Source organism: Melanerpes formicivorus, unplaced genomic scaffold (genome assembly GCF_026170545.1).
Source record: "Melanerpes formicivorus ecotype bairdi unplaced genomic scaffold, bMelFor1.0.p_v2 SCAF_108, whole genome shotgun sequence".
Taxonomy (NCBI): domain Eukaryota; kingdom Metazoa; phylum Chordata; class Aves; order Piciformes; family Picidae; genus Melanerpes; species Melanerpes formicivorus.
The window spans coordinates 790,517-810,967 of record NW_027142460.1 but is presented as its reverse complement, the minus strand read 5'-3'; the positions used below and the strand labels follow the sequence as shown (position 1 = coordinate 810,967).

The 20,451-nt window shown below is 55.7% G+C and overlaps 1 protein-coding gene across 3 annotated transcripts in view; it reads right to left on the bottom strand.

The window, feature by feature from the left end:
- The window catches only part of CD82 (CD82 molecule), a 70,604-nt gene extending 50,376 nt beyond the window's left edge, over nucleotides 1-20,228 (bottom strand). For 2 of the 3 annotated variants that reach the window (XM_068166843.1, XM_068166845.1), the window contains exon 1: nucleotides 19,467-19,556. The gene's annotated coding sequence lies outside the window, so the exon portion shown is untranslated. Of the gene's footprint in view, nucleotides 1-19,466; nucleotides 19,557-20,058 lie in introns of those variants that run through there. The other variant, XM_068166844.1, reaches the window with a different exon arrangement.
- Between the last annotated feature and the right edge of the window lie 223 nt (nucleotides 20,229-20,451).

Below are 20,451 nucleotides of genomic sequence, written 5' to 3'. Positions count from 1 at the left end.
GGCCACACTTGGGGATTTATGGAGAAACATTCAGCTGGAAAAGACCTCTGAGGTCCTCCAAAGTCCACCCAGTAGCTAAGTCTACCATGCCTGGTTGCTAACCCATATCCTTCAGCTCCATGTCTGTATCACAGTATCACCAAGGCTTGAAGGGACCTCAAAGATCATCAAGTCCAATCTGGCACCACAGACCTCATGACCAGACCATGGCACCAAGTGCCACATCCAATCCCCTCTTGAACACCTCAAGGGATGGGGACTCCACCACCTCCCTGGGCAGCACAGCCCAATGGCTAACAACTCCCTCAGTGAAGAACTTTCTCCTCACCTCCAGCCTAAACCTCCCCTGGCACAGCTTGAGACTGTGTCCTCTTGTTCTGGTGCTGGCTGCCTGGGAGAAGAGACCAACCCCCACCTGGCTACAACCTCCCTTCAGGGAGTTGGAGAGAGCAAGAAGGTCTCCCCTGAGCCTCCTCTTCTCCAGGCTAAGCAATCCCAGCTCCCTCAGCCTCTCCTCACAGGGCTGTGCTCAAGGCCTCTCCCCAGCTTTGTTGCCCTTCTCTGGACACCTTCCAGCAACTCAACCTCTTTCCTAACCTGAGGAGCCCAGAACTGGACACAGGACTCAAGGTGTGGCCTAAGCAGTGCTGAGCACAGGGCACAATGACCTCCCTGCTCCTGCTGGCCACACTGTTGCTTAGCCTGGAGAAGAGAAGGCTCAGGGGAGACCTTCTTGCTCTCCCCAACTCCCTGAAGGGAGGTTGGAGCCAGGTGGGGGTTGGTCTCTTCTCCCAGGCAGCCAGCACCAGAACAAGAGGACACAGTCTCAAGCTGTGCCAGGGGAGGTTCAGGTTGGATGTTAGGAAGAAGTTCTACACAGAGAGAGTGATTGCCCACTGGAATGGGCTGCCTGGGGAGGTGGTGGAGTCCCCATCCCTGGAGGTGTTCAGGAGGAGACTTGATGGGGTGCTTGGTGCCATGGGTTAGTTGTTTAGGTGGTGTTGGATTGGTTGATGGGTTGGACACCATGATCTTGAAGGTCTCTTCCAACCTGGTCTGGTCTATTCTATTCTATTCTATTCCCCAGCCCAGGCTTTTACAAGTGCCTGCCTTTGCTTCTCTCTCTGTTTGCAAGGGCTGCAACCAGGCTTCAGCAACATCTGGACCTCACACTTCGGTTTGAAAGCCAGCAGTTCAGTAGCTCTTCAGCCCCTCTCAGGAGCAAAGTGAGAAAGCCCTTTGCTGGTTTCATGCCTGCACAGCGGGGGAGGGCTCGCAGGACATCCTCTCTCTGATGGAAGCAAATCCTTCCCTTCTGGGAGGGCAAAGGCAGAACCCTGACAAAAAAACCAAAACCCTGGAAAAACAAAGAAAACACAACCCCAAAACCCCCACAACTTGTCCCAGAAGTCCTTTGGTTTTCCCCTTCCCCTAAAAAAAACAAAACAAAAACCAAACCAAGCCCAAAAAACCCCAAACCCACAGCTTACCAGAAACAGCAGAGAGGAGAGAGAGCCAGAAGATACACTCAGAGGATTTGTTCTCTTCTCCAAGAAGCAGAAAGTTATTTGGGCAATGAACCACAGAACCATGGAATGGTCTGGGTTGGAAGGGAGCTCCAAAGCTCATCCAGGCCAACCCCCTCTGCACTCAGCAGGGACATCCTCCACTAGAGCAGGCTGCCCAGATCCCTGGCCAGCCTCACCTTGAAGATCTCCAGGGAAGGAGACTCAACCACCTCCCTGGGCAGCCTGTGCCACTGTTCCACCACCCTCACAGTCAAGAACTTGCCACTGCTCTAACTTCAAGGGATGTCACAGCTAGAGGCTGTGCTAAGCTCATTGCTGATGGCTCAAGATGCTACTGAGATGGGAGAGCAGCACAGGAGGACCACCTCAGCCAGCTGTGCTACAGGTGGTGAGACTCAGGAATGGGGTGCCCAGAAAGGCTGTGGCTGCTTGGAGTGCCAGGATGAGGGCAAGGGCTCTGAGCTGGAAGAGGGCAGATTGAGACTGGAGATGAGGAAGACATTCTTTAGTGAGGGTGGGGAGACACTGGAACAGGTTGTGGATGTCCTCTCCCTGGAGGTGTCCAGGGCCACACTGGATGAGGGCTTGAGCAACCTGGGCTAGTGGAAGGTGCCCATTGCAGGGGGGGTTGGAACAGATGATCTCTAAGGTCCCTTCCAGCCTAAGCCATTGTATGAGTCTATGGTCACAACAATCTCCTCTCTGAGGGTGCTGGGTGCAGGCTGCCCACAGAAGTGTGGAGTCTCCTTCTCTGGAGAGATGCCACACTTGGTGGGCATGGTGATCCTGATCAAGCTGCTGGGGGTGAGCTTGCTCCCACAAGGTGTTTGGCCTAGATGGCCAAACACTGAACCACATTGAACACTGCAGGAAGGCCCCAGAGAGAGGTCTCCACTCTGAGCAAAAGCAGCACAGAGAGCAGAAAGCACAACAAAAACCCCCAAAAGGCTTCACAGAACTGGTTGGGCAACTCTGTCACTTGACTACAACCCAGAGCAGCTCAGCTCTGGTTTCTCTTCTGGGAGCTCTCGGGCTGAAAGCTGAACCTCTGAAATGGATCACCCCCACCAGCAGTCCCCCAGGCTGGCTTGCCCTGTGCCTCCTCAAGCAGAGAAGCAAAGCCCAGGAGAAGGTCTTCACTCCCAGCTGCAGCAGGAAGACCAAGCACAGATGAGCAGCACCTTGCTTAGGTAAGCTTCTGGAGCAGGCAGAGGATGTTACCAAGCCATCAGAGTCATCAGCCTGGAAATCCCCAGCACACAGGATGAGCTTCACAGCCTCCTTTTCTTGTGCAAGCAATGTTCTGGAGGTCAAGAAACCCCCTCTAAAGAGTTGCACAATAAAAGTCCCAACATCACTTGGCTTAGAGATACCTTCCTGACATCCAGCAGCCTTCTCTCCCTGCCAAAGCACCCAAAAGCTGACCAAGTCCAGGCAGGTACAAAGCCTTAATACCATTTCCACCCCCCCACCCCCCTATCTTAGGAGGCAGCACCAGAGATTACCACAGAGGTAGGAGCCAGGCAGTACCACTGATTGTCATCTCTTCCTCCTCCTCTCAGATGCAGGAGGTCAAGGTTGAGGTAGAAGCCTCCTGCCTGGAGGTGTTTGCAGCCAGGCTGGAGGTGGCTGTGAGCAACCTGCTGTGGTGTGAGGTGTCCCTGCCCATGGCAGGGGGGTGGGAACTGGCTGAGCCTTGAGCTCCCTTCCAGCCCTGACAATTCTATACAGGACTTGGCAGTGTCAAGTTCCCTTTCAAAACAAACTGGTTTGCAGTTCCTGCCACGTTCTCAGCTGCCAGAGCAGACAGATACCCAGGGGGTGTTTAGGTTCAGCACACCCCTGCCAAGCATGGTTCTGAGAAGTCACAGCATCTGCCCCAAGCAGGAAATGAGGCTTCCTGTTCTCTTGGGTTCTTTCCAGGAATCACCAAGGATGTCATCAAGGTGCAGAGGGAAGAGTTTTACTTAAAGGGCAGAAAGTTTTCCCCAGCTTAGTGACTTGCAAACCCCCTCTCTGTCTCTCCACCTCCCCTCTGGCTGTAGAGCTTTGGGACCACCACCACCACTCGCCCTCCACGGACACAAGGAAGGAGCTGAGCAAAAGCCAGGCTCAAGCAACCAGCTTGGGAAAGCAGCTGAGCCCAGCTGGGCTTATCCATCAGCATTCCCACCAACAGCAGGCTTTCCAGCTCAATCCATAGCTGAAGCCAGATGGTGCTAGAAGCCAAGTGCAGGACACTGCATACCCAGAAGAGTGTAGGAGGACAAGCACTCCCCCATGCTTCCTGGGATAAGCCCCTGGAAGAGCCCAGACATCCCACCAAGCTCACCAGAGCACTAAAGCCCAATGCTGCTGGGGGACCAGCTCACAGGAGAATGGAAGTGTCTCCTGGCACCAGACTTCTCCTCAAGATCTCTCCCCTCTAGGGTCCCATCCACATGATCTTGGTGGCAGAAAGGAATTAACAGGCATAAATCTGATCTAGTGTGGGGTGTCCCTGCCCATGGCAGGGGGTTGGAACTAGAATACCCTTGTGGTCCCTTCCAACTCTGACTGATACTGTGATAATAAAGAAAATGAAAAGCCACCACAAAGCAAACAGAGGAGAGACCTCTGGCTTGGGGCTCTGACTGTGAAGCTTCAGCACTAAGCTTTCTGCAACAACAGAGGAGACAGAGTCTGCTTTACAGAGTCCACTTTAATCATGTAATCATACAACAGAGTCTGCTTTAATCCTATCACATGCTTTGCATCAGATCCTTTCCTGATAGCAAGGCACTGATCTCAAGCAGCAGAGTGTTAACCCTTTAGCCTCACAGAGCTGGAAGACCACTGCAGACCCACTACAACCAGAAAATCAAAGTCCTGCTGGCATGGAAAAGTGTCTCTTGGCCTCTTCACAGAAACATTTCCCCTGCTCTTGGTGACCTCAGGAGTCTTGGTTTCATCAGGTGTTCTGTCTGCTCCTTGCAGCACCCTCACCATTCACCAGCTGTGTGCCTGGGGCTTCTGAACTGCTTCTCTTCCTCTCCTACCACGTGGGCACTGTTAGGTGTGATTCCAGAGCAGCAGACTCCAGTCCAGCAGCTGTAACCATTCCACAGAATCACAGAACTGTCAGGGTTGGAAGGGAGCTCAAGGCTCAGCCAGTCCCAACCCCCCTGCCATGGGCAGGGACACCTCACACCACAGCAGGTTGCTCACAGCCACCTCCAGCCTGGCTGCAAACACCTCCAGGCAGGAGGCTGCCACCACCTCCCTGGGCAGCCTGTGCCAGGCTCTCACCACCCTCCTGGGCAACAACTTCTTCCTCACAGCCAATCTCAATCTCCCCACTTCTAGTTTTGCTCCATCCCCCCCAGTCCTGCCCCTCCCTGACACCCCAGAGCAGAGGGGCAGGGTCCTCTCCCTCCACCTCTGGCAATGGGCACTGGCAGCCCAGAAGGCCAAGGGCAGCTCAGCTTGGCCTTCTGGGCTGCCAGTGCCCATTGCTGCCTCCCTGTCCCAGGCCTGATTCCTGCCCCCCTCAGAGGTGTCCCAGACCCCTATCCCTCCCTGACACCCTCAAGAGTCCCTCCCCAGCTTTCTTGCAGCCCCCTGCAGATCCTGGAAGGCCACCAGAAGGTCTCCTGGGAGCCTTCTCCTCTCCAGCCTGCACAACCCCGACTCTCTCAGGCTGTCTTCCACTCTACAATCTGAAGGATCCCTCTGCAGGGGGTTGCCAGTAAGTAGAGTGCCAAGCACAGGACTGCCACAAGGTTCTCAGAGAAAGCATCTCATGGTCTCTCCCAGACACACAGGGAGAGGGAGGGCATGGAAAGCAACCCAACAACCCTGCAAGCAGACAGGGACATCCAGGCTCAGTGGAGTAAGTGGCACGAAGCCATTTCACAACAGGGGTTACAGAGCCAGGAGAAGCTGCTGCTGGTCCCAGCCTCTGTGCTCATTGCCCTCAGGCTCTAGGGGAAGCTAGGTCCCATCAGACCACCCCAGGGTGACACAGGGCTATTACCCCCACCCCCCAGAGCCCAGCCTGGCTGCTGGCAAGACAAGCACCACCAGAGGCATTGTGAGGACAGCCATTTCACAACATCCTCAGTTTCACACCACAGAGAGCAGCAGGCATAAACTGAAAAGGGAGAGTCGGAGCCATAAATAGCTGCAGAGGAAGGGACTCTGTCTCAAGCGAAATGGTAACTTTGAGAGGGCAGAAGGGCAAGAAAAACCCTAAAGGACAAGAGTTCAAAGTGCAGCTGTTTGGAGTCACACTCTTCGACTCAGAAATTCCACCTAACCCCACCTTTTCCCTTCAAGACCAAGGCAAGCAAACCAAACACTGCTCTGGTCACTCTGAGGATGCAGTTTAAAAGCAAATTTCATGCTCTACAGAATCCCAAGGATGGTGGGGGTTGGAAGGGACCTCTGGGGGTCATCCAGTCCAACCCCCCCTGCTCAAGCAGGGCACCCACAGCAGCTTGCCTAGGAGCACAGCACCCAGGGGGGGTTGGAAGCTCTCCAGACAAGGAGACTCCACATCCTCTCTGGGCAGCCTGCTCCTGGCCTCCAGCACCCTCACACCAAAGAAGTTTCTCCTCCTGTTCAGATGGAACCTCCTGGGTTCCACTTTGTGTCCATTGCCCCTTGTCCTGTTGCTGGGCACCATTGAGCAGAGCCTGGCCCCATCCTCTTGCCCCCAACCAGCACTGATCAGATCCCTTCGGGGGCTGCTCAACAGCCCCAGGGCTCTCGGCCTTTCCTCCTCACAGAGACGCTCCTGCACTCTGCAAGAGTCAGTCCTGGCAGAGGCTGCTGCACCACCTCTGAGAGGCATGGCAGCACTGACTGGCACTTCTCCCTCCCACCTCTGCACTGCAGTCTCCTCTGGAGACTCCTCTTGCAGTCTCCTCACTCCAAGCTCTTCCTACAGCAGGAACAAAGTGGGAAAGAGAGCTGCATTGTGCAGCTGTGCAAAGGGCAGCACCGTGAGGAGCAAGAACAACCCAGCACAAGCTGATGGAGAAGCTGCAGCAGAGCTGCTTGGTGCCCAGCAGGAGCATTTTAGGAGGTTAAAGGAGAAGCTGCCATCCTGGGCAACCTGCTCTAAGTGCCCCTGCTTTAGCAGAGGGTTAGACTAGATCATCCCCAGAGCTCCATTCCAACCCCCATCACTGTGTGATCCCAGTAGACAAAGCTGGAAAACAAAGGAAGCCTCTAGAAAGTGCTTAGCCAGCTGGAAGAAAGGCTTTTCCTTGTTGCTGAAGATGGTCCTGGAGGCCACAGCCAGCAACACCCTGCTGACTGCCACATTGCCAGGCAGGTAATGCCAGCAGACTGAATTGGAGCAACTTAATTAGAGCAATGTGAGAACATGCCTCAATTATAGACCTGCCACCTGCAGTTAAGATCACCCCCTGCCACCAAACACCACCAAACAAAGCCCAGCAAAGCCATCAACCCACCCTTCCCAGCACCCAGCAGGGAGGTTACAGGCAGGGCTGCTTCCAGCCAAGGGGAACAGACATATGGGATAAGTTCCCCAGGAATTTGGCAGTGCAGACAGCAAAGCTTTGGGAAAAGGAGGGGCCTCCTTGGAGCCTGAAGCAGTCTGGAAGGGGGCTCAGCTGAACCCAACTCAAGGGAGGCTGGGTGGCCTTTTCCACCTTCTTGTAAGGGTCTCCCAAATTTAGAGTGCAAGTATTTCAGGAGCCTGGAATGGAAAGATGCTGCAAGCATGAGGAGGGGGAGAGGGAAGTCCAGAGACACTTCTTCTAAAAATAAAGAGCTGTTATCCAGGAGCTGGCAGGCTCACAGGATCTGAGGGCTTGGAAGGGACCTCCAGAGGTCTTCCAGTCCAACCCCCCTGCCAGAGCAGAGAATCCAGCACAGGTCACACAGGAACACATCCAGACAGGGCTGGGAAGGCTCCAGAGAAGGAGACTCCACAACCTCTCTGGGCAGCCTGCTCCAGGCCTCTGGCAGCCTCACAGGGAAGAAGTTCCTCCTCATGCTGAGCTGGAACCTCCTGTGCTGCAGTCTCCATCCACTGCCCCTTGTCCTATCCCAGGGTGCAACTGAGCAGAGCCTGCCCCCTCCCTCCTGACCCCCAGCCCTCAGCTATTGATAGACATTGATTAAATCCCCTCTCAGTCTTCTCCTCTCCAGACTAAAAAGAGTTATTTATTTCTTAACTCCCTCTGTCCCCCCACTTGGTTCTCTTGAGAGGAAATGGCCTCAAGTTGCCCAAGGGGATGCTTAGGTTGGCCAGCAGAAAAAAGCTCTTCCCCAAAAGGGTAGGCAAGGCCTGGCCCAGGCTGCCCAGGGCAGTGGGGGACTCCCCACCCCTGGAAGGGTTTCAGAGCTGTGTAGATGTGGTACTGAGGGCCATGGTTTAGTGGCAGCTGCACTGCATGACCTTAAGGGTCTCTTCCAGCCTAAACAGTCCTATGGCTGCTCCTACCTCCTATCAGTTCTATCAGTTTTCACAGGCTCACAGGATCACCAAGGTTGGAAGAGACCTCAAAGATCATTGAGTCCAGCCTGTCACCACAGACCTCAGGACTAGACCATGGCACCAAGTGCCACATCCAATCCCCTCTTGAACACCTCCAGGGATGGGGACTCCAACACCTCCCCAGGCAGCACATCCCAATGGGCAATCACTCTCTCTGTGTAGAACTTCTTCCTAACCTCCAGCCTAAACCTCCCCTGGCACAACTTGAGACTGTGTCCTCTTGTTCTGGTGCTGGCTGCCTGGGAGAAGAGACCAACCCCCACCTGGCTACAACCTCCCTCCAGGGAGTTGGAGAGAGCAATGAGGTCTCCCCTGAGCCTCCTCTTCTCCAGGCTAAGCAACCCCAGCTCCCTCAGCCTCTCCTCACAGGGCTGTGCTCCAGACCCCTCCCCAGCCTTGTTGCCCTTCTCTGGACACCTTCAAGTCTCTCAATGTCCTTCCTAAACTGAGGAGCCCAGAACTGGACACAGGACTCAAGGTGTGGCCTAACCAGTGCTGAGCACAGGGCACAATGACTTCCCTGCTCCTGCTGGCCACACTGTTCCTGATGCAGGCCAGGATGCCCTTGGCCTTCTTGGCCACCTGGGCACACTGCAGGCTCATGTTCAGGCAGCTGTCAACCAGCACCCCCAGGTCCCTCTCTGGCAGCTCTCAGCCACTCTGACCCCAGCCTGTAGCTCTGCCTGGGGTTGCCGTAGCCAAAGTGCAGCCCCTGGCACTTGGACTTGTTGAATGCCATCCTGTTGGCCTCTGCCCATCTGCCCAGCCTGGCAAGGTCCCTCTGCAGAGCCCTTCTGCCCTCTCACTGACCAACATCTGCTCCCAGCTTGCTGTCATCTGCACATTTGCTGATGACTGACTCAATCCCCTCATCCAGATAATCAATGAAGATATTGAACAGGCTGGGGCCCAGCACTGATCCCTGGGGCACAGCACTGGTGCCTGGCTGCCAGCTGGCTGTGGCACCATTCACCACCACTCTCTGGGCTCAGCCCTTCAGCCAGTTTTAATCAAGCCAAACTCACTAACAACATCAAGTTACAGCAAGGGGACTCACCCTTGCTACCCAGGCAGGCCATGGCTGTGACAGGAGGCTCCTTCTGCCCTGAGGACCTGGGTTGACTCCTCCTTAGTGCAGCAGCAGCTTGACACCCAGCCCAGCAAGGCCCCACCGCCTGCTCCACCGCTGCCAGGAGCAGAAGCACCCAGGCCCTCCACTCAGAGTGTGGGCATGGGGACAACCATCAGCCATCCCAGCAGGAACACAGCTGCTGACCTGCTCAGAAGCACAGAAACAGTCAGCTTGGAACAGTCCCTCAGGATCACCAAGTCCAACCCAGAACCCTGCTCTCCAAGGGTCACCCCTAACCCATACGGCCAAGCATCACATCCAAACCACCTTCAAACACAGCCAGGCTTGGGGACTCCACCACCTCCCTGGGCAGCACATTCCAATCCCTGACCACTCTTGCTGGGAAATTTTTTTCCTTACTGTCCAGTCTAAACCTCCCCAGTCACAGCTTCAGGCCATTCATAGAATCAAAGGCCACTGTGTGGGCTGGCAAATACCAAGCTGCCACTGGAGAGGTTTAGACTGGACATTAGAAAAACTTTGTTCAGGGCAAGAGTGGTCAGGGGGTGAAATGTGCTGCCCAGGGAGGTGGTGGAGCTCCCAACCCTGGCTGTGTTTCAAGGTGGTTTGGATGTGGTGCTTGGGATATAGGTTAGGGGTGACCCTTGTAGAGTAGAGTTCTGAGTTGGACTTGGTGACCCTGAGGGTCACAGAATCATAGAATCAATAAGGTTGGAAAAGACCTCAGAGATCATCAAGTCCAACCTATCACCCAGCACCACCTGACAACTAAACCCTGGCTCCAAGTGCCACATCCAATCCCTTTTTGAACACCTCCAGGGACGGTGATTCCACCACCTCCCTGGGCAGCACATTCCCTCTGGTTCTATCACTCATCCCCTGTGAGGAGAGACTGGCACCAACCTCCCTACAACCTCCTTTCAGGCAGTTGTAGAGAGCAATGACCATGCTGCTTCACCACCTCTTCATGTTCTGGAAGCTACTACTTCTCCAGTCAAGGGGCAAAAAACCCCAAACAAACAGAAAAGCTTTTGGCTTTTGCTCAGAACAGGGTGTTTGGATCACTGCCACGCTCTGCCAGCACCCTAATAGCAGCTTGGAATGTGAAGTCTGGTGTGTAGGTGTGAGTAAAGCAGCAGAAACAACTCATTTTAGGTTTTTTTTTGGAAAGCAAAGAAGCCTCTAAACTACAAACCATGCACCAAAAAAAAAAGAGTTGTGCCACTGCAATCCCCTCAGCCACAGCTCACACTGCTCTTCGGGGGAGGCTCTGCCTCTCTTCTGGGCAAACAAGGAGCAACTGTTTAGGTTCCCACAGGACAACACCGAGTGCAGGGCCATCTCCTTGCACACAGGCTGGCAGGTCCTGCTCTCAGCTGACAGCTGGGCTAGGAAGAGGTCTCCCATCTGCCTGCAGCTTACAGCTTCACTACTGCTTCAAGCAGTACTGCTTCCCTGCATGTTGGTGAGGGGTTTGGAGCACAGCCCTGTGAGGAGAGGCTGAGGGAGCTGGGGTTGCTTAGCCTGGAGAAGAGGAGGCTCAGGGGAGACCTCATTGCTCTCTACAACTTCCTGAAGGGAGGTTGTAGCCAGGTGGGGGTTGGTCTCTTCTCCCAGGCAACCAGCACCAGAACAAGAGGACACAGTCTCAAGCTGTGCCAGGGGAGGTTTAGGCTGGAGGTGAGGAGAAAGTTCTTCACTGAGAGAGTTGTTAGCCATTGTGATGTGCTGCCCAGGGAGGTGGTGGAGTCACCATCCCTGGAGGTGTTGAAGAGGGGACTGAATGTGGCACTTGGTGCCATGGTCTAGTCATGAGGTCTGTGGTGACAGGTTGGACTCAATGATCTCTGAGGTCTCTTCCAGCCTTAGTGATACTGTGAGACTGTGATACTACAGGGTCAAGCCTTAGCCCTAACCACCGTGGCCACCTCGGAAGCTGCGACACAGGCTGGGCACAAATGCAGGAAGCAGCCAGGCTCCGAGCCCACCAGCAGGACTGCGGCAGCAGCTCAGAGGAGCCTTTGAGGTCATGGACTCGGGCATTAGAGCAGTTTGTTGCTCCTCAAAACAGCCCTCCCTTGCAACAGCCTCCTCTGTGGAGGCAGCACCCAGCTCCACGCCACTTTTGACGCTGAGACATTTCCACACAGTTTCAGCGAGAGCATTTTGGTCGCCTCACTTTTGTTCCAGGAAGCCATGAGTCACACACACACTATCTGCCCCCAGGAGCAGGGGCAAGAGGAAACTTTGAGCTGTAGGGTCCCCTCACATCAAGCTTCACCTCCCACCCCTCAGGAGAAGTCTCATGGAGAGGTTAGAGCTCACTAACAAAGCTGACCTGCCCCACAGGGCTCCGCTCCACTCTTCCTCACCCCCAGCCCCTGCGGGCCTCCACTGTACCCACAGCTTCCCCTCTAACTCCTGCACATCATCATCTCCAGGGAGGTACAGCAGATCCCTTGGGAGCAGAAAGGCTGAACCTTGCTTCCCGTGGCTCACCACAGCCATCCAGCACTGGCCTGCACAGCAGCTGCCAAGCAGAGCTCTCCTCTAATTAAAAGAGCTTCCCTGGGGAGTGAGCAGATCCCCTGCACGACTCAAAGGCTGCTTTAGTTATTCCACAGGCAGTGTCACCACAAACCTGCATTAGAAAGGGACCTGAATGCAAAGAAGAGCCCAGCAGTTCCTTAGACTGTTGGGAAAGTACAAGCATGCAGCTGGGGTTTTGTGTGGTTTGGGTTTTTCCCTCCCTCCCCAGAAAAGGCTTCAAAGATGAGCACAACCCTGCTGCCTGCTTGGGACGCCCCAGCTTCTTCGAGCATCCAACACAGATGCTGCACAGGAACTCCTGTCTCTGCTTGGGCAGCTTGCAGGTCAGCAGACTCCTCAGTCCATGTCCAGCACAACACTTTGGATCTCTGCCTGAGCATGAAGAGGGAGCCTAGCTCCATGATCACAAGACAGGGAGGAATGGGAGCGAGGGGACGGGAGCCAGAGTCGACTCGGTAAAGCACAATGGGAAGTTGAGGACCTTCCAGAGAAGCCACTCCAGACTGACTCATCCCTAGCAGCTTCACTCCCCACTGACACGCTCAGCAGGCACATGACCAGCTCCACCGAGGTCAAGAGGACACTTTGCACCACACCACAAGCATGAAACCAGGAACACAGAATGGTGAAGGATGGACAGGGACCTCTGGAGGCCATCCAGTCCAACCGCCTGCCAAAGCAGGGCACCCACAGCAGCTTGCCCAGGAGCACAATGCCCAGGGGGGGTTGGAAGCTCTCCAGACAAGGAGACTCCACAACCTCTCTGGGCAGCCTGCTCCAGGCACCCTCACAACAAAGAAGTTTCTCCTCACATTCAGATGGAACCTCCTGGATTCCCAGTTTGTGCCCACTGCCCCTTGTCCTGTCCCTGGGCACCACTGGAAGAGCCCAGCCTCATCCTCTTGCCCCCCACCCTTTAGCTCTTGCTGAGCATTGCTCAGCTCCCCTCTGGGGCTGCCCTTCTCCAGGCTCTCAGCCCCAGGGCTCTCAGCCTTTTCTCCTCACAGAGATGCTCCAGGCCCCTCAGCAGCTTTGGAGCCTCCAAAAGACTCTCTCCAGTAGTTCCCTTCCCTTAACTGGGGAGAGTCCAGAACTGGATCCAATACTCTGGATGTGACCTCACTAGGGTAAAGGGGGAGGAGAATCTCCCTTGACTTGCTGGCCACACTCTTCTTCATGCACCCATTGGCTATCTTGTCCCCAAGAGCACAGTGCTGGCTCATGGTGCACTTGTCCACCAGCACTCCCAGGTCCTTCTCTGCAGAGCTGCCTTCCAGCAGGTCCCCCTCACCTGTACTGCTGCAGGAGGTGATTCCTCCCCACAAGCATTGCTCTAGAGTTGTCCTTGCTGAACTTCCTGAGGCTCCTCTCTGCCCACCTCTCCAGCCTGGCCAGGGCTGGCGGAATGGCAGCACGGCACCGACAGCCTCTTAGCCACTCCTCCCATTCTGGCACCTTCAGGAAACCTCTGCCAGCAAGCTCTTCTCTCACCTCTTTCAAGCTGCCTCCATGGCAGCAGCAGAAGGGAGGAAGGGCAGTGCTGGACTCCAGCTTGTGGGCAGGTCAGCAGCTCTGGTGGCTCATCCCTTCTTTTGCTTGCACCTCCCTCTGCCTGAAGCAGAATTGTTTTTCCCTGTGAGGGGAACTCTGTTACATAACTTCAAATCTCCAGGCTGCTGAGTCTCCTAACGTCCAGAGCTTGTCCCAGATCAGCACCTCTCCAGTACACAGGGCTATGGGATTATCATCATCCTGGGAGGGATGAGTGAGCTGCTTACTGCCCAGGAACCATTTTGCAGCGAGGGAGAGAAGAGCGCTTTTGTTAGCTACCTGTCAGCTGCAGAGAAGCTACAGCAGCAGCTCAGCAGCAGCTGTGAATGCCACCAGTGCTCCTGGTGGCAGAGGAGAGCTGGTTGCACCCAGCTGCCAAGCTCCTTAGGCACAGTCAGGCCACTTACCTCAGCAGCAAGTGGTAGAAATGAAGTAGACACAGCACACTTTGATTTGACTTGCTTTTAAACGGTGGTGTCCCAGTTCTGAAGCTTCAGCAAGGAGATAAAAGAACTGGAGCAATCAGCCAGACAATCCATGCCTGTGCCTCTTCCCACAGGACCAAACCTGCCTTCAGCTCAGCCTCCTTCCCTCTCTCCTCTCTCCGGGTGACCCCCAAACCACCTGGCACCCTCACGCCAAAGACGTTCTCCTGGCGCTCAGGCAGAGCCTCCCCAGCTGCAGTTTGTGCCTGCTGTCCCACGTCCTGCAGCTGCTCCCAGAGGGCACACACACACACACACAGGCACTGTGCTGCCAGCCTCTTCCATCCCAGCAGGCTATACTGGTTTGTTCTTTCCTGCTGCAGTCCCTCTCACAGCGCTGCCCACAGCGACCCCTCGATCTTTCCTCCAGCAACCCAGCTGGCTCCGAATCCATCAGCACACACCAGCTGTGACTGAAGCCATCTCCAGCACACAGCTCCTGGTGTTTTCCTTCTCCCCAAGTCCAGGTTCCAGTCAGCCATTACCTGCCCTGGTGTGTCCCAGCCCCAAGAGCTTTTGGCAGACTGGGACACAGCCCACTGCCCCTCTAGGGACTGCCAGTGCTGCCTCTGCCTCCCCCACCATTCCTTTCGCCATGCCAAGAAGTTTTGAGCCCTTCCTGCATTTCATTCCCTCTTTAAGAACACAGAGGAGCTAGGTAGAGACAGAGGTGGTTGGGTGAGGACTGCAGCTCGTGGCACAGCTCCTAGGGAAGGTGGCTCAGGCTGCCCTGCCCTCCCCTCCTGTAAGTTAATCATTTTCCAGGGGGAAGTTCCGCGTTCCTCTGACACAAGCAGCGGTGCAAAACCAAGTTTGTTCCTCAGCCCACCACACCTGACAACCACAGGGCAGGACTCCACATCCCAGAATGTCATGATCCATGTTCAGAGACAAATGAAGCCAGGAAAGAAGGAGGAAGACCTTCTCATTCCCTACAACACCCTGAAAGGAAGGTAGAGCAAAGCAGGGCGTAGCTGCTTCTCCCAAGGAACAAGCAGCAGGACAAAAAGAAACAGCCTCAAATTGTGCCAGGGGAGGTTTGGGTTGGACACGAGGAACAATTTCTTCCCCCCAAAGGCTTGTCAAGCCCTGGAACAGGCTGCTCAGGGCAGTGGTGGAATCCCCACCCCTGGAGGTATTCAAAAGCAGCATAGGTGTGGTGCTGAGGGCCATGGTTCAGTGGTGACCTAGCAGTGCTGGGTTAAGGGTTGAACTCAATGATCTTGAAAGGTCTCTTCCAACCAAATCAAGTCTATGATTCTAAGGAGGAGACACAGATGTGGTGCTCCTACGCCAGAGGAGTGAAGTCAAGGCCCTGCAGGATGAGGGGCAGAGGCCCTGGCAGTGAAAAGTTCATTTAGATACACCTGAGATTTTCCAAAGAGGAAACTGAGAAAGAAGTGCAAGAACTGAGGCTCAAATCATCCCTGGTGGCACAGACAGAGAATGTTAGGGGTTGGAAGGCACCTGCAGAGCTCAACCCCCCTGCCAGAGCAGAAGCACCCAGGGCAGCTCACACAGGAACACATCCGGGGGGGGGGGTTGGAAAGGCTCCAGGAGACTCCACAACCTCTCTGGACAGCCTGCTCCAGGGCAATCACCTCACCATAAAGATGTGGTGGGTTCTAGCTTGTACCAGTTTTCTCCTCAGACCTTTTCCCATTTCCTCCTCCACAGACTCTTGGAAGTGTTGCCACCTCCTCCAGACACACCTCAAGCCCTGCCAGACCCATGCTGGCACCTCCCATTCACCAGGGAGCAGAAATAAAGAGGAGAGCAGGAAGAAAGTGGCTGCCACCTGAGAAGCAACATTAAAGGTGGAGCAGTATTTATCACCTCAGATAGCGTGGGGCATGGTAACAGAGCCTGAGGCCCCTGTGGTAGCACCTTCGCCCCTGCTGCAGGCTTCCTGCTGTCACACCCAGAACCACGGTTTGAGCAGGGAAACAGCGTGGGGCTGGTAGTTACCAGAGGTCTATGGAAGGGTCCTTGCCCCACACCCATTAAAACATCTACTGGGTGAATGCCTGCACTCCCAAAGGGTACCTCTGCTGCCTTACAGCTGTGACATGAGGAGCAAGAGATGCAGGACAGGGATAAAACCTTTCCTCACAGTATCAGAGTACATTAGAGATTGGAAGGGACTCCAAGAGACGATCCAGTCCAAGCCCCCTGCCAGAGCAGCAGCACTCAGGGCAGTGTGCACAGGAATGCAGCCAGGTGGGGTTGGAAAGTCTCCAGAGCAGGAGACTCCACAATATCTCTGGGCAGCCTGCTCCAGGGCTCTGGCACCCTCACACCAAAGAAGCTTCTCCTCACGTAGAGCTGAAACCTTCTCTGGTCAAGTTGTCTCCTCTGATCCTTTGGCTTATTGCTGTGCACCAATGAACAGATCTTGGTCTCTTCCACTCATGACCCACCCCTCAGCTATTGATAGACATTGATCAGATCCCTCTCAGCCTTCTATTCTCCAGACTCAACAGCCCCAGGGCTCTCAGTCTCTCTCCACAGGGGAAATGCTCAAGTCCCCTAAGCATCCTCCTGGCTCTCCCTTGGACTCTCTCCAGCAGGTCTCTCTCTCTCTGGACCTGGGGAGCCCAGAACTGGACACAGGATTGCAGTTGTGGTCTCAGCAGGGCAGAGCAGAGCAGAGGGGGAGCAGAACCTCCCCAGCCCTGCTGGCCACACTTTTCTTGCTGCCCCCCAGGATCCCCTTGGCTCTCTTGGCCCTCAGGGCACATTGCTGTCCCTTGCAGAACTTGCTATCCACTCCTCTGCATGTTAGATGAAGAATGTCACACAAGTCCCCCCCTGTACCTTCTGGAGTTTGAGGCAGAGACAAGCTTGGGGAGCATGAGCAGGAAACCTCCATGGATCAGGGTAGGAAGGCTCCATGGAGTTGGGGGAAGGCCTGAACAGAGCATTTCCAGCACCAGTTTACAGCTGTAGGTCACATTCCACCTGCCTGTGGCCTCAAGAACTAAAATAGAGACAATAACAGGAATGAAGAGTGTCCAGATGAGCTGCATCATTAAAGCTGCTAAATCCTCTTAAGGGAGGAGCTTCTCTGCAGCAGGATGGAGATCTCCCACGGGGAGAGCTTTCTCCAGGCACCCAGCTTGCATCTTGCTCTATTTCTGTCACACACAGGTACGAAGTTGAGTGAATGCTGCAAGGCTTCACCCAACCATCCCTGCCCTGCAGCAAAGGGACAGGGATGTCATCCTTGGGCTGCATTCAGAGGAGTGTGGCCAGCAGAGCCAGGGAGGTTCTTCTCCCCCTCTGCTCTGCCCTGGGGAGACCTCACCAGGAATACTGCATCCAGTTCTGGGCTCCCCAGGTCAAGAGGGACAGGGATCTGCTGGAGAGAGCCCAAGGGAGGCTCCAAGGATGCTGAAGGGACTGCATCACTGCCTGGGGAGGAGAGGCTGAGAGCCCTGGGGCTGTTCAGTCTGGAGAGGAGAAGGCTGAGAGGGGAATTAATCAATGTAGATAAATAGCTGAGGGCTGGGGGTCAGGAGGGAGGGGACAGGGACAGGCTCTGCTCAGTTGCACCCTGAGATAGAACAAGGGGCAGTGGATATAAACTCCAGCCCAGGAGGTTCCAGCTCAGCATGAGGAGGAACTTCTCCACTGTGAGGGTCCCAGAGGCCTGGAGCAGGCTGCCCAGAGAGGTTGTGGAGTCTCCTTCTGTGGAGCCTTCCCAGCCCTGTCTGGATGTGTTCCTGTGTGACCTGTGCTGGATTCTATGGTGCTGCTCTGGCAGGGGGGGGTTGAACTTGATGATCTTTGGAGGTCCCTTCCAACCCCTAACAACCTGTGAGCCTGTGATCCCAGGGGTGCCCCGAGCTCTTGGCTAGGACAGAGAAGCCCAGGAGGGATTCTGGCCCAGAGCAGCTCCACTATTTTGGAAGCAAAATACTTCTATGAGAGAGGTGTTAAATGAAAGGACCTTAAGAATGAGAAGCTGCTCACTTCCCCGGGTGACTCCAAACCCACACATTGGCTTTCAGAGTAGCTGGCAAAGGTCCTTTCCACCCCTGTGCCAGCCCAACGTGCCCAAGCACCTGTGGATTACTTAACAAGCACAGCTGTACGTGCAGGAGCCCTTGCTCCAGCCAAGGGACCAGAAACAAGCATGATCATTGAAAACCACCAGTTGCAGCTGCACAAGAGGTCCTCTGATGGGACACCAGCAGGCCTGTCACCCCCCCTGCAATGACACCACAGAACAGGTCAGGGCCAGCACTGCCAATGCCCTTCTCCCCCATTTACACCTCCTTCCCACTTGGTGCTCCTGACCAAGTTTCCTAAGGCCTGAATAACTTAGCACTTTTCCAGCTGGTTTGTCCAGATAAGCCTCTGTGACATCAGCACAGAGCAGCACTCCACCAAGACTGTTCCTCCCTCTAGATGCTCAGATTTTGAACGTTGTGGCCCACCAGAGGGATCCTACCCACAAGCTCTGCTCGGTGACTCCCCTGCAGCAAGCAAGCTTCACAGCAGCAGGCTAGGACAGGGATTTTTCTCAGGCCCAAGCTGCCTGAGAAGGTTAAAAGGAAAAGTCTCCCATGGAGAGGATGTGTCACTGATGGCAGACTTCAAGCCAGCACCCTTGCACAGAAGCACACAGCAGGGGAGACGGGGTTCAAAGAGGCTTTGCTAGCACCGGGACAGGTTAGGTGCCTGCAAACCCCTCCTGCCAGCAGCACAAACACCTCCAGGAGCTGCTCTGCTCACCACCACATCTGAGAGCACTGCAGCAGGGCACTGGGTCCCTCCCTCGCACAGCCAGTCAAGCTCTCATCTCACACACAAGATGGAAACACCAGAGCCGCTCCAAGACACAGGAACAATTCATCCTGAACTAGCTTAACTCGTTTAGGAAGCCAACAAATGTAGATTCCAGGACGGCTGGGGGTTTTCCATCCCCTCTTTTTTTTTTGTTCCCCTCCTCCCCTCTGTACTGAAGTGTTCCATTTTCCATTGAAGCACAGAGAGAGCAAAGCTCTTCTGCTCTGGGGCAGAAAGGTAGCCCAGGTGGTAACAAGTCCCCAGATTTGTTAGCTGATCTTGAAGATCTCTTTCAAGCGAAGATATTCTGTTAGCAGCCACACTGCAAGGCAGCCAACATCTACTCAGCTGCTGAAAGGCTCTGAACAACCAAAGATAACTCTGATTCTGCAAGACCGTTCACAGACAACATCTACCCAGTCCAGCTGCTGGAAGGCTCCGAACTGAGATCTTAAGAGGATAAGGGGGGGCAGGGTAGGGGAAGAGACACAGCAGGCTGGGCCAGCACCTGATTTCTGTCGTTCCAGCAGGGGTATAGAATTGCTAGAAGAGGCATCTCACCTCCATTCCAGCAGCCCCTCCAGACAGCAGCACTGCCCAGGTTCGCCAGCCTGCAGGTGAGGCAGATTCTGCCTTGCCGAAAGCACCTTCCAAGCAACAAGCCCTCCGGCCCCTGGGAACCGCTGCCGCCCGGCTCCCCCGCCCCCGGAGGGGAGCTCTGCGGGCTTCACACCAAGCCTCACCCACCGGGCGCCGCTCGAAGGGGCACACGCACCCCAGCTGCCAGCCGCGGGGACCTGGCTCCCCTCTGCCCCAGCCACCCACCCCGGGGGGGCACAGACTGCCACCCCAGCGGACCCCCGCAGGAGCTGCCCCGGCCCCCAGCACGACCCCCGGGGGGCCCCAGGGAGAGCTGCTCCTGCCCCGGCCCCCCCCTGCAGCGCACCCACCTGCCCGGCTGGCTCGGCACAGCTCTCGGCTCCTTCCCCCCCGCTCCAACCGCCGCTGTGGCCCTCGCTCCGCTCCCTGCTCCCCGGGGCGGAGCCGGAGGCTGCGCTGCGCCAGCCCCGGGGCGGGGGAACGGCCACCGCCCCCGGCCCGGCCCCGGCTGGGGGCTGCGCAGCGCCTCCGCCCGGCCCGCCGGCGGCTGGCTGCCCTGCTCCCGAGCCCTCCACCGCCCGGCCCGGGCTGCAGCCGCCCCTCACAGCAAAGCACACCTCTGGGCGAGGCCAGGCCGGGGCAGCTGGGGCTGTGCAGCCCGGAGAAGAGGAGGCTCTGGGGAGACCTTCTGGAGGAAGGAAATGTTTTACACCGAGGGTAACCCAGGTTGCCCGCAGGGATGGTAGGAGCTCCATCCCTGGACCCATTCCAGGTCAGGTTGTTTGGGGCTGTGAGCAACCTGCTCCAGCTGCAGATGTCCCTGCCGGCTGTAGGGGGATTGGACTGGATGGCCTTGAAATCGGCCCCCTCTAACCCAAACCCCTCCACAATCCTATCATTTTCCACTCCCCATCAGAGCTAAGCTCTTGTGGCTCTTCTCACCTGCTCATCCTCTGCAGCTGGAATCAATTCTCCTTACTCCTCTCCCGCAGGTAGCCCAGGTGCTGCTCCAGGGTCTTTGTCCCTGCCTGGCTGTGTTTGCTGGTCACCTGCCTCCGACGATTCTCTGCCTTTGTGACCTAGCAAGCCGGCAGGCACACGCCTTCGCAATTAAAGCTGCTAACAGCCTGCCTGCTCCTGCGAGACCACAGAATCACTGAGGTTGGAAAAGACCTCCAAGAGCACCAAAAGTTCTACCCCAAGCCTCCATGGCTCACTGCCCGGTGAAAGCAAGCCTGATGACCCACTCAGACATTTTTTTCCAGTGGGCAATTTTGCTGCCCTGGTGAACCCTGTAAACATCAGCAGGGCTGCTGCATTGTTCCCCATCCAAAC